The sequence below is a fragment of the Dreissena polymorpha genome, chromosome 1 (genome assembly GCF_020536995.1).
Source record: "Dreissena polymorpha isolate Duluth1 chromosome 1, UMN_Dpol_1.0, whole genome shotgun sequence".
Taxonomy (NCBI): domain Eukaryota; kingdom Metazoa; phylum Mollusca; class Bivalvia; order Myida; family Dreissenidae; genus Dreissena; species Dreissena polymorpha.
This window is the reverse complement of record NC_068355.1, coordinates 106,082,586-106,097,876: the sequence shown is the minus strand read 5'-3', so window position 1 is coordinate 106,097,876 and position 15,291 is coordinate 106,082,586.

Sequence of the window (15,291 nt, the reverse complement as noted above, 5' to 3'; positions counted from 1 at the left end):
CATAGAATGAAGGAACATTAAGGCATTGTTAGGTACTGTACACAAGAAAAGAAAACTATTTAATTACTTAAATGATTTCCAATTATATATTTATTTTCTGTGGATCATAAACAAGGGAAATCATTAAAAATTGTTAACTTAAATATTGTTTTAACTAAAGTAAAAACAACAAAAAGGTGATTTCAACGCGGCTTAGCCAGCTTAAAGCGACTTCAAGTGTAAAATGTACGGCTTATATTACAACAACAACATTTCTAATACAAGATATATTGATACGGGGAGAAATGTGAAAATTGCAATTAACATATAAGGGCCATCTTGTTATAAATAAGCAAATGCATAATATGCTAAATGTATTCAATTCGAATGTTCGTGAACAGCACCGTAATACCAACATTTCATTTTTTGATAGTGAAATGTAACAGGTTCGCATTAAACATAAATGTAATAAAATGCATATTAGACTATCTGTTAATGAAACCACGAAATCAGGCCTGTATTAAATTATGGTTACAACAAAAATTTAATTTATATCTAAATAAAACAAATCGGCGTCTTTTTAAAAATAACACAATAAAACAAAGATCTAAACATTTTTAATAAACAAAAAACCCATCATGATATGGATATGTCATTTGAATTTAATAAAAATATTTTCAAAATTATATATGAATAGCCACCGGGTTCACTGTCAGACGGTTGAATACAAGTTCAAAATCAATATGAAATAAATGCTCATTTTTACAACGGATTTTTCCTCACCTCCCTATATAATATGTATAAGAAACGTTTCTGATAGTCAGTCTGCCGTTAACTCATTTATTTTGATTACGCCATTTCACTCTAAAGTTTTATGATTGTATTAACGTTTTACAAAGCAGTTTAGTTTAGTGTGCGGCTTTAATGATTTATTTTATAGAAAAGAGCATAATACATCATTACAAATATAGAATTTCCCTCACGTAATCCGCTATAATTGCGATCTGCTTGTCGGAGTTTTCTAATCACTAGACCACGTGACTATGTGGGCGGAGCGATCGATAATTTGGCGACTGGTCAATTGCGATCGTGATCCTTTGTTTCAACCGTTTCTCAACACCCTATTATTTGTTTACTCGCAGCGTGCCGCTTATATGAAGCCGAAAAATATCAAGAGGGTCCGCTTTTTACGCTGTCTCATCATTAAAATTAACACCATTCTGTGTTATAAACAATAGTTGAAATCATTAGTTAGTAAGCTTCATTAATAATTAGCTTTATTGATCTGTTTAGTGAACAAAACATTTCAATATATTCAATAAAAACTATAATGATCATGGCAAAGGAAATTTAATGGGCGGTATGTAAACAAAAGCATAATTGCCAAGACCATAGCATCAGTTCGGTGCGTTAGGACCGCACGCTACTTTCTTCTGCCTTCAAACCATTTTTGTCGATCGTATACAGAAATTTTATTTCCTAAGCAAGATGTAATTTTTAAAACTAAACTCCAAATATAAACCCTACAAATCGGTATAGAGTACAAACATATCAACTGTAAATCTAGATTCTAAAACTCAATAAAACTCAAAAACAGTATGATATTTGCAAATGTTAAAGTTATAACTCGCTTGGCTGCCCAAATCAGAAGAAAAACTTAATTTATATATTCAAAAACTACATAACGTACGCTTTCTAATGATATATATTTTGTCAAAATCGGCCGAGAAATGAAATTTTAATTAAAAAAATGACGTGAGTGGGTACATCAAAATGTATAACCTTGGCGCTTCGATGTATGCTAATTATAAAAGATCAATAGTAACAACACTGTTTAACGGGCCGTGGTAAAACATAAAATATATATTTATAGTGTTTAACTCGCTATAAATCCATTATTTACAAAGGGAATATACTAAATGTTATTTTATTTTTTTTGAAAGAGGAATTAATAAGCAACAAGATAACATATAGAAAAATAAAATCAGATAATTTGTTTTTGCATAAGATTGAATTCACTACAGTAAAGGTCAAACACTGGATTCATCTCCTATCAATACATGTTCTGTGACCTTTACTCTCATGTGTTATTATAGAGTGATTTTTGTCAGGGGGAATCTAATCTGAACATTTTCTGCAGTTGACCATTGTTCTCAGTTGACCGCTAGGTCAGTTTTGACTGTTATGTGTTGTATAAACATGCGCAGAATAGTCCAGATTTCCCTACACTGAACGGTGTTACATCCTATATTCTGTACTCATTTTTTCCTAAAGGATGCAGAATTATGTAAACAATGTTTTGGGTGATTTCTCTCTAATCAACTATTGAAATATTCAGATATAATCATTCAGGTGGAAAATTTTCGAAACATTATTCAAGCAGTTTTAACAAGACTATTGTCAAGCAATATAAGTACCCTACCGCCTCCACCTTTGTCAGAAATTCCACCATTTTCAGAATTTTTTATTTTATTTGTTGCCATAGCAACCAGTATTGTTGACGTAAGAACAAAATGAAATGATGTGCATAATGTCCATATTGCCATCTATCCAGGTTTCAAGTTTCATGAAAAAATATTAAGAACTTTTAAAGTTATCGCAGGATCCAGAAAAGTGTGACGGACAAACTGACAGACGGAGCGCAAACCATAAGTCCCCTCCGGTGAAACCGGAAGGGGACTAAAGACTGGGTAAAACAGCTATGCCAAAAGTTATTGCAGGATTCAGAACACCACCATTTTCAGCAGTCTTTCTAGTCTATTTGTTGCCATAGCAACCAGAATTTTTTACGTAGGAACGAAATGAAATAACGTGCATAATGTCCATATTGACATCTATCCATGTTCCAAGTATCATGAACAAATATTAAGAACTTTTAAAGTTATCGCAGGATCCAGAAAAGTGTGACGGACAAACTGACAGACGGAGCGCAAACCATAAGTCCCCTCCGGTGAAACCGGAAGGGGACTAAAGACTGGGTAAAACAGCTATGCCAAAAAATATCACATTATAATTTTACCATATGTCTTCTTTCAATTGATGAAAATGATTTTTTAAATGTGTTAACATTCATATGTGCAGAACAGTAAGACTGCAAGTATCTAGTTTCAGTTTTTTTACCTTTTTATCTTTTGAATGTAGTAAAACAAATTATTACATGAAGTTGGAACAAGACATCAATCTTGGAATGACCTGTGTTTTGATCTACTATCCACCAAAAAGGTCAAAGGACACTTATCACCCTAATGCATACATGACTTAGTTTTCATGCCTGATATGGGACATTCCATACAAATGGTCGGGGCATATGACCCCAAAGCGGGACTGTCACGCCGGGACTCCTAAAGCGAAACAATGCCTGAAATACAAGAGGATTGTCCCTCATTCATGCCCTGCATGGCAAGTACCACTGTAAACGATGCATTGGATACAAGAGGATAATTGTCCAGCCATCATGCCCTTCGAGGCAAGTATCACTGTAAACAATGCCTGAAAGGCAAGACGATTGTCCAGCAAACATGCCCTGCATGGCAATTATCACTGTAAACAATGCCTGGATTACAAGAGGATTGTCCAGCCTTCATGTCCTACAAGGCAATTATCGCTGTAAACAATGCTTGGAATACAAGAGGATTGTCCAGCCTTCATGCCTTGCAAGGCAAGTATCACTGTAAACAATGCCTGGAATACAAGGATTGTCCAGCCTTCATGCCTTGAAAGGCAAATATCACTGTACACAGTGCCTGGAATACAAGAGGATTGTCCAGCCTTCACGTCATGCAAGGCAAGTATCACTGTAAACAATGCCCGAAATACAAGAGGATTGTCCAGCCAACATGCCCTGCAAGGCAATTATCACTGTAAACTATGCCTGAAATACAATAGGAATGTCCAGCCTTCATGTCCTACAAGGCAATTATCACTGTAAACAATGCCTGGAATACAAGAGGAATGTCCAGCCTTCATGTCCTACAAGAAAATTATCACTGTTAACAATGCCTGGAATACAAGAGGATTGTCCAGCCTTCATGCCTTGAAAGGCAAATATCACTGTACATAGTGCCTGGAATACAAGAGGATTGTCCAGCCAACATGCCCTGGAAGGCAAGTATCACTGTAAACAATGCCTGGAATACAAGAGGATTGTCCAGCCTTCACGCCCTGCAAGGCAAGTATCACTGTAAACAATGCCTGGAATACAAGAGGATTGTCCAGCCTTCATGCCTTGCAAGGCAAGTATCACTGTAAACAATGCCTGGAATACAAGAGGATTGTCCAGCCTTAATGCCTTGAAAGGCAAATATCACTGAACATAGTGCCTGGAATACAAGAGGATTGTCCAGCCTTCATGCCTTGCAAGGCAAGTGTAACTGTAAACAATGCCTGGAGTAACAAGAGGATTGTCCAGCCTTCATGCCCTGCAAGGCAAGTATCACTATAAACAGGGCCTTAAAATATTCGTACATATATTTACATATAAAGGTTATCTGCCTAACTCTACATGTATTGTAGTATTACGTTTGTATATTTTTACATTAATAGGAAACAATATTTTGCCACAAATTAAACAAATGCGTTTGATATTTTGTAATTTATTAAAGCTCCAATATTTTAGAGGAATAACATAAAACAGACTTAACAAAAGAATAAAACAACTGAACGAACTAATTTCGGCTTCAAATCATACTGTTGACATTCGTAAAGTAAACTAAATATAGCCAAAGGGCTTTCCCGAGCAGATGTTATTGTTTTAAAGTGAAAGTAACATGGTCATTAATGGAAGTGTAAATATAATTTAACTTATGGACCATTTCGATGTTGTGACCATAATATTGATCGGATTTTACCGTATTTACGTAAAACATCATCTTTGTGTTCAAAGTCACATTTAGCCTCCAATAATTCTACTACAGGTAATGTTTATCTAAACAGTGCTCCAGCTAGGATTTGAAAAGGGCAGGGGGGCTTTTTTGTCAAAAGGGCACTTTGGACGCGCAGTATTATGTCAAAAGGGTACTTTTGACCGCGGGGGACTTTCTGGAACGCTTCCTCTTGCATGTTAATTTATTTGTTATTAATAATTGTTAGAATATAATATTCCCATTATTATTAAACAATTCAAATACAATGTCTACAATGATGAATAAATTAATTACAATGTATTGTAATAAGAGATTTATTAATCATCAGATGTAAAAAAAAAAAAAATTGTAAGGGCAGGGGGGGGGGCCCTAGGAAGGGCAGGGCGGAAGTTCCGGAGGGCAGGGCGGAGGTTCGGGAGGGCAGGGCGGGGCGCCCTTCAATTTAGGCCTAGCTGGAGCACTGCTAAATGATTCTATATCTGTGATGATGATTTACCATCATGACATTCTCATTCGAAAATAATAATAAAATAAGTATTGTGGAATCTCTATTTATTCCAGAAAGGGTACTTTCTTGTTCACAAAATTTAAAATTGTCTACAGACTGTGAGAAATGTAATCAACGACATTACCATTCTGTTTTGATACCAATATCATAAATTTCCTATTCAGATGTTCATGACTTAACACATGATTAACAATTATTATGCATATTTTTAATTATTCTAAATCATTTGCACACCAGATTTTTCATGCTAAGCCATAATTCTCTACGACATATACACCTTATATCAAAACATGTAAGCAGATTAACAAAAATAACATGCAAACGTGTGTTTTCGTTTAAATAATGCAGCATAATCGACATCAATAAATGAAAATAATCAACACTTAAACATGTTTATCTAAATCCCAAAACCTAAAATACTATAACAGGCAGAAAAATCAATGAGTAAAATAAGAATACTTTCAATACAATATTCATGTGAAAAATCATTGCCTATCGCTTTATTACGTTGTTTTAAACGTTTCAGTGAATCCATAACTTCATTTGCCGTTATCGGTTGATCTAGTTCAAAGTAAAATTTTCATCGTAAATGTATTATATGAACTGATTTCTTCAGCTTCAGCGTTAAACAAAGTAGCAGTAGCGTTACTCAAGCTTTCAAAATAATCATGAATTGAATTACACAATGTTATTGCAATTTTTGTTTCTAAATTAAAATATTTCCGAAATTCATGTTTACTTTTTACTTTTCAACGTTCCTTAATTTTTCGTTTAAATTTAATGTGTCTGTCTTTTTATTTGTTGTTTATCATGTCGACAAAACGCCATTGAAATCAGGCTTATTCAAATTAAAACAGTGTTTAGCGTGAAGGTATTGATTTCGATCAATTATACACTCATGATCGAACCGTTAACATTGAACGACACTTTGAAAACAACGAGTCCCTAAAGTTTTGGATTGTATTTAACTTTCTACAGCAAAGTTTATTGACAGTTTACTCGAACATTTCCAATTGATATTTAACATAAGTGAGAGTATCGTAACTCGACTACTAAATATTAAAATATAATGTAAATTGCATTGGAAATGATCGCTCTTCAAATAAATTCAGACTTATATCGGATTTGCATAAAAAAGCGCCAATAGTTCAATAGCGCTCCGATATGAAATCGCTTCTAATGAGTCACGCATAACTCGCAGGTGAATTACTCGCTCATTACACCGACAACAATAAACACAAATTTATTACCATACCCCTGAGCGAATATATGCATAACAGACACCAGGTGAAAACCAATAACTCACACCCTCGCACCTGGACTTTGACCTCAACTTGACCAGCACCTCAGAGCACCTCAAACAAGTCGCTGAAATACCTGTTTTTATACTACTGACATGCCTATTAGTTAATACGCAAAGGTGAAAAATGTAACTATAAAGTAACGCATATATGTGTATGGGTACGTGGGTTAAGGAGTAAATTCGCATTTGACTTTATAAAAAAACGACTACTTGGACTGAAAATGACTGCAACAAAATACGCATTTAGAAATAAAATAAGGACAACATATAATTACGATATAGAGAAAATAAAGTAATAATATTAACATTGTAGATATAATTAGGTTTCAGTTTCTAAAATTTACTTTTAAATAGTAGCTTTTACCAGTAAGCTCTGTTAGTCTAGAGATTAACATGTATTGAATAAGTAATAAAAGACTAGTTAACACGGACATGTTTTTTGCTTTGCTTTGTTTCAATTTTATGTCATTAATGTTGAAATCTTATTAAATGATGAGAAGTCTTTAAAGTAAAAAAAACACAATTGCAAACTATTTTGTTTGCGTGGACTAAGTTCAAACATAGCTGTTTTTCACCTCAGACAGTAAGTTAGTGATTTCTTCTCTTTGTTATTATTAAGACATGACCTTGATGTTCTGTCTGCAGAAGATGAAACAAAAACACATTTTGGCAAACATGTCCAGCGTTTTTCCTCTATATAAAGTTAGTACCGTAAATCGGCACCATTCCCAATGGAACCATTTTTCCTAATTTCAAAATGAAAATTAATTCCCAATTCAAATAAAAAAATTCCCAATTCGCAGGAAAAACATCGGGAGTATGACTGAATAGCGGAAAGGGCCCTTTTACGCGGAAAGGGTTTTCGGTGTTCGGAAAGGGCCTAAATATATTTATTGTCAATGTTTTAAAAACATTTATTGGTATTTTCAAAAACAGCACCTTACATTGTATTTATATTTTAAATTTCATTCAAATCCATCAAGAAATGATTTAACTTTATAAATTTATTTTCAATGTTTTAAAAACATTTATTGGTATTTTCATAAACAGCACCTTACATTGTGTTTTTATTTTAAATTTCATTCAAATCAATCAAGAAATGATTTAACTTTACAATATTTTTGAATGCCGTACGATACGAGAAACGTAAAGGGGGCGAGCACCACGGAAAGGGCTCGTAGCGGAAAGGGGCCTCGACCTTCGGAAAGGGGCTACAATTATTTATTTTAAAATTTTGAAAGACATTTATTGGTATTTACATAAACGAAACCTTACTTTATGTTTATATTTTAAATTGCATTCAAATCCATCAAGAAATGCTTTAATTTTACAATATTGTTGAATGCCGTACGATACGAGTAACGGAAAGAGCTCGTTGCGGAAAGGGGCGTCGGCCTTCGGAAAGGGGCTAACATTATTTATTTTTAAAGTTTTAAAGACATTTATTTGCAATATTAATAAGTATGATATGAATGGCATACACTTTGTAATTAAGTTAACAAATATGTATTGGATAAAATCAAATGATAATGTATCGTTTTAAAGGGACTGTCCAACAGTCAAAAGCGTCGTTCGACGCGAATCGATATTTTGGAGAACTACGAGGATTGCTTATATAGCTAAAAAAAATACCTCCGAATTAATCGTGAGCGTGGATGGTCGAGTGGTCAAGTCGGGAGACATTTTACTCCGTAATTCCATGACTTCGAGTCTTGTGGAGGTTAACGTTTTTTCTTCTTTTTTAAATTTATTCTTATTTTTTACTGGAGATTTTTAGTTCAAATGTTTAAATTTATCAATATAAAGCATTTAAGCAGTTAATGACAAGCTTTAATACATACGGAATTTTACGCTAGTCAATTGTTCCAAGAGTTTGTATCACTCGAGTGGCGTGTGTGATGACGTATCACACGAGAGGCGGAGCCTCGAGTGTGATGCGAAATAGCACAAGCCACGAGAGTGATACAAACTCATGGAACAATCGACTAGCGTCATATTGCTTTTATTATATACAACAACTAACGAAAACAGTAAACAAATGTATTTTTTACTTTAATAAAACTGACAAAACAATGACTAAAACGGTACGCCATAGTTTATTTAAGACGCATATTAATACAGTTTATGTAAATTAACGTGTACACATTCGAACCGGGAAAACACAGGTTTCCGACACGCTTACCTTAATGCCAGCGTTAATCCAATTTTTATAACAATTAAGTTGACAACTTTAATCCGATGTTTATAACAAAAATGTTTAAACGATATGCACTTCCACTTCTATCTTCCATGTCTTTATCGAAACTTAGTTTAAACCACACTATTTTATTGTATTCCTATCGAAATGTACATTTATGCATGATAAACACACACTCCAAAATACGTTTTTAACTCATAGTTTTATACTGTTAAAAAACCACGTCCGACATGTCCTTACAGCGTTTAGATAAAACTATTGTGTTTTGTCACAGAAATAACGTCACACGATGTACTACGTAATATATTTCGTAATAATAAAATATTTCTATTTTTTGTGCGTGTAATGTGACGTCATTAAATGGGTCGAAGTAGTCCGGCTAGTATGGTAATACGGACATTGGAAACAGCGAGTAGCGTAATACGGGAGTTTTTATTATAACGATTGATACAACCTGTATTTTGTTAAAAGCATTAAACAGGTATATAATAAATGCCAAAATCTGTTGGACAGTCCCTTTATATTCTTAAAATACATTTATGCAAAATAGTAAAAAGCTCTTTAATTAAAACCTCAATATAATTAAATTTGAGTGGTAATACAATTTATTGACATTAATAATTTAATTGGGATGTAAATAGATGATAATGAAATATGCTATAAAATGTAAAACGACTTTTTACGGATCTGTCCAACTTTTATGAATAAATCATGTTAAGTGTTAAACATACCGGACATAGCAAGGCAAAGGAACACCGCTACAATAATCGCGTACCTCATGTTAAATATCAAGAAGAAAGACCATGATGTAAACATTATTAGGAATCTTGCAAATGTACCAAAGATTATAAAGGCATTGACTTCCAATTATTTATTACATTGAAAAAATATATTAAATTTTAATTTTTGTTAAATGGTTCCATAATAAAAAGGTCTCTTCGTTAAGTATTGTTCTCAACACAATTTTGTTTCGGTGAAACTTCGAGAGCGCTGGATAAAAGTATAAATAGTAGTAATAATATACGAAGTAGTTATAGCAGAACGGTATCGTTGTAACTATCCAATAATGTAAATTTGTGCAGTGTACATCTTTATCAGTGTACATCATTATGCTTGACGATATCATTAGTATATCATCGTCAATTGGTAAATATACATAATGCCATACAATCTGAAATATGCGTGTAGTAAAAAATAGGTGTCAAACTCAATGTGAAATAGAAACAACAGACTGCTTTATATAAACTTCAATATGATTGAAATAGTTGTTACAACAGTAATACGGTCAACTCTTTGGCATGTTTTCACTTGATTGTTCAATTTAATAGCTCCGTAAATCACGACATTATTTATTCACATCATTCAGTTAAATGTGGTTTTCAGCGTGTGTTCATAAATATTACAAGCAGAATGTACATCTCTCTTAATATTCAAATAATTTATTATCATATTTGCGCGGTGCAGAATGATTTAAATACCTGGGTTCAAACACTGCAACATCAGGGGGTTTTGGTTGGTCGCGTTAGCGGCCAGCTAAATTTACAGGGCATATTTTGCAAATCAGTATGTGCTTAGAAGCCTTAAGTATGGTAAGAACCACAACTCACTCTGCAAGGGACGATTACCGCTGTCTGCCTGCAGCAGACGACAAATGATTCTGCTCTAGCAGTGAGTGTATATACCCTCTAGCAGTGAGTTTATATACCAGCTTGTAAGTCGACATTGGCCAGTCTAGTGTTTATCATTGAAATCTGTACATATTGGCTGCTTTCATGGAAAACGGGGCTTAATGCACGTCAAATAAGATTAGCCTGTGCACACTGATTAGTCTGTGCAATGCGCACAAGCTAATCAAGGACGACAACAGTAAACAACTTCAGTGCCTTCAGCGCTTTGATAATTATCGTCTTTGATGTGGTCGAATAGAAAACCATACAGACACGCTATGTGTACTGTTAAACAGGTAATATAATTTTGAAAACTTTTAATTAAACGATATTAGGTCTAATCCGTTCGAAACAAATACATCAAGCGTTTCATTAAATCACTATTATAAAAGCCATAAAATACACGAAAAATTCAATTTTACGCAAAATTACATTTTAATAAAATGTAAGTATTAATATAACTTGAAATATCGTAACTCCAAATCGCTGCATGTTGACCAATAAACAACCATGGATCGGCATTTTTTTAAGAAATGAACATTGATTTTGCAAAAAAAAATATGAACACGATTAAATCGTCGTTATTCACTGTGTGTGTGTGTGTGTGTGTGTGTGTGTGTGTGTGTGTGTGTGTGTGTGTGTGTGTGTGTGTGTGTGTGTGTGTGTGTGTGTGTGTGTGTGTGTGTGTGTGTGTGTGTGTGTGTGTGTGTGTGTGTGTGTGTGTGTGTGTGTGTGTGTGTGTGTGTGTGTGTATTGTTTCTGCTGTATGCGCACACATGTCTTATTATTTACGCAAGTACGGTTTAGAAACTTTAAGCCTTATTTAGTAAGCATGTGCTACATTTCCGCAAAGTGTGACCAATAAAATACGAAAATAACACGCACATGATGTCGCTTTCAGATATGTGTATAGAAACGAAATAAACAAATGTTGTTTCTTAATATACAAATTGCTGTCGATATCAACGTCATCACATCCTGTCCGTATTTTGAAAGATTTATTATACGTAAGCAAGTTTGACGTTTTCAATTTATGATACAAACAACACGGTGTAGTTTAACAATACACTCCCAACTGTGCCTGAATCAAAATATAGACACAGTGAAAGATCGTGTTAGGAAAATTTATATACAAATTCCGGTCGATATGAACGTCATCACATCCTGTCAGTATTTTGAAAGATTTATTATACGTAAGCAAGTTTGACGTTTTCAATTTATAATACAAACAACATTTGCATTTTCATAAACGAAACGTTACTTTATTTTTACATTTTAAATTTCATTCAAATCCACCAAGAAATGGTTTAATTTTCAAATATTTTTGAATGCCTTACGATATGAGTAATGGAAATAGACGAGAAAATTCCTGTGTCGCGCATGTTTATTAATCGTTCTTCCTGTTCACCTTTGATGAGGTTGTACAGCGTATTAATACATTGTGATAAATCTTGTTGTCGCCACTGTGTTGCATTTTTTAAGACATGATTTGCACTTTCACAATTGTTGTGTGTCCAACAATTGTTTACTGTAACGTGAACGGGGGTGTGATCACACTGCTAAGATATACGAATAATTTTCCTTCAGCCTACCTGGCTTATGATACGATATTATTAACAAATGACTGGGACATATAAACATGAATTAATTAACTTCAATCAAAACTAACAACAATAACTGAGATACCTAAAAAAACGCCTGCCTGGGCGATTATTAATTACAGTCACCGTGCTTTCACTATGACGGCTAGAATACTTATCCCCTAAAACAGTCCACTCATATATATATCACGCACACAGTGGAAAATACAAGCCTATCTGAGTGTTTAAAAACTGGAGCCACCATGCACTCCAAACCACGAGTATGGAACCTATTCCTACAATAGCACCGTTACACAGAAGCTTCCAGGAAGACCCTGGGCACCGGTCTACTAATGCTCTGTTCTTCTAACTGTATTGTAATAACGACACATCGTTACATTTACTATCAACATAACACTTTGTCATTACATTTGTTCATGATCATTATCTTTAAATGTATTTAATTGTAAACAGCCTATTAGTAATGCTCATATCAATCAAATTTCATTTTAAACATGATGTAATGGGATATGACAGAAATTTAAATGCGTCATGTTAATTTATTTGCACCGGTTAAGTACTGCTGTAGAACATGTTGTATCCTGGACAAGTTTATAAAATTGCCACATAAATCTTTTGATGTCTGACATTTGCGGTTACAATATAAAGAAGTGAAACCCCAGCTGTTGGAGTAGTATTGAATTATTATTATAAACAATTAGTAGGTCCTTCATTTAAGGCAAGTGACCGATTGCCCAAACAGTACAAAACAGCACAATACAGCACAATACAAAACAACATAAACACAAATAAGAATAAAGCTGGGGTCACCGCCTTGGAACGGTCAATGCAAAGCATTGGGGGTTTAAACCGGTTTGGGAGCGCTCAAACTCACACTTGGCCCAGTAATATTCATAATACATTTAAGGTAGTGCACCTCTAATGGGCACATATCCAAATATAATCTAATTAATTATTTTCTTAATCAGCATCATTTCACTGAACTACATGCAAATTTGTAGGTAGGCTTTCCATGCTTTTTAAAAAAATATACCGATTTTTTCAAAACCACCCCCACGCTCGGCTTTTGTCCAGTTTATTTTCACCCCTGGGGTATATTAAAGTTCCATAATTCATTCAAATTTCCAAATATGGGCATGCAGTTGGTGTGTACAGATGCTGTAAAGGTGTTTAAAGTTTAAACAAGATGAAATAAGTATTCTTTTACAGACATTTATTTTTTACAAATTTTTATCTATGGAAGAGCACCATGAAATGTAAGTGATTTCAGCCAAGTAAAAATTGGGTCGGTTAAAAACAAAGTGTCATAAAATTCAAAATAGTATCATTTAAGTCATATTTTAAACTTAGTTTTTATAGAAACACTATATACAGCAAAAATACCAAGAACTAGACAGATTTACCGTTTACTTTTTGAAATAAAAATAAAAATGCAACATGCATGGTTCGTATTTTCAACAGTAAATCACCCAATTTCGCCATAACGTTGTTTTAATTTTAATAATTGAAAAATGTGCATAAAAATTGCAACATATTTAACAATAAATATAGCTTATATGCCATATTAAATCAAATTACGTTAGAAAATAAATAAAACGCGTCGCAAAAAAGTATACGTCGTCGGCAGGATTCGAACCTGCGCGGGAATATCCCAAAAGATTTCTAGTCTATCGCCTTAACCACTAGGCTACGGCACCTAATAGTAGGCTCTTCAACCTTCGAAGAAATCGCGGGAAATCATTAGAGGTGCACTACCTTAAGTGTAAATAAAATTTAACCTCATAGCATTGTAACTCAAATTAAACAATAATAAAAGGGAATTAAAACACATTCAATTTAATTACCATTTAATTACTCAATGGTATTGAAGTTACCAGAGCAACAGAGTTACAACTTTTTGAGGAACGATGGAATGAAACTATGAACAAGTGTCAACTACATTCCTTCTTTATAGAAAAAGATTTAAAAATATAGCATCATGAAGTTTATATTTCAGATCATCATCGCACAAATACAGGAATTAGCAGCAATAATGGGTGTAAAATTTCCATATTACATTGCTTGGTTGTTTATGTACTGCTAAAAATAAATCAAACAAGAAACGCCTGTCACAGAGAAAATAAAAATAAAATTATAAATCCAATGACCTATGCATGGAGATAACAACTGGGAAAGTTGGTCGTATGACGTCACAAAAATCAATGTACCCAGGAACAGAGAAAGAGTTATGACGTAATTGACAAGCGAAGACACAATGACGTGAACAAAATCCAGGGGCAGTACTGTAAAGTAAAAATAAAAATATTAAAGGGGCGGTACTGCAAAATTGAACTACTAATAAAACAAGTTTAGGTGATTAAATATTAAGAATCAAATGTATAAAAATGGTAATTCCATTAAAGCGACATTATTGGAATCAAACAGTGTATAGGTGTTTTGACAACTGACGACAGAAATGACAAGCCTGACAATCACTGGTTGTCAAAGTGCAAACATTGGTGGGAAGAACCTGTGACTCACTCGGTTTTAATATTTACATCTCGTTGATAAAACCTTGTTAACAAGTATGTTCAAAAGTTGTTATATTGTTCATATATGTGAGTGTATGTCATGGCACAATAATTTTGACATGTTCATCTTATTTAAAAATAATGTATAAAACAGTATGATTTAAAACATGTATGTGTCACAAAATACATGTGAGGTGGTTCCAAAAGGCATTTCTGAAAAAAAATGAATGTTTTGTGATGTTACATCCTTTAATATTATAGTCAGTGAATGGTTTTGTCAATTTAAATGACAGTTTTTGTATTAATCATTATTTTCTTAAATACTAAATATAGATAAGTTGATAGAAAAATAATGACCTTAAAAACATGTACAAGATATAAGTGGTGTGTAACCTTTAACATTTTAATAGTATGTAACCTGTTTAAATTGTACATCTAGTTGATAAAAAGTTCATTATTGGCTTAAATGATTGTTATATTATTTGAAGCAATTGTGTGTGTGTGTGTGTGTAATTTCACCATAACCATAACCATGACATGTTCATCTTAAATATAATATTGTATCTAACAGTATGTTTTATATATGTGTCACCAAACACATGTTAGCTTGTTCCAAACTGCATAACTGATATATTTCATGATTGTTATGTAATGTAAAATCTAT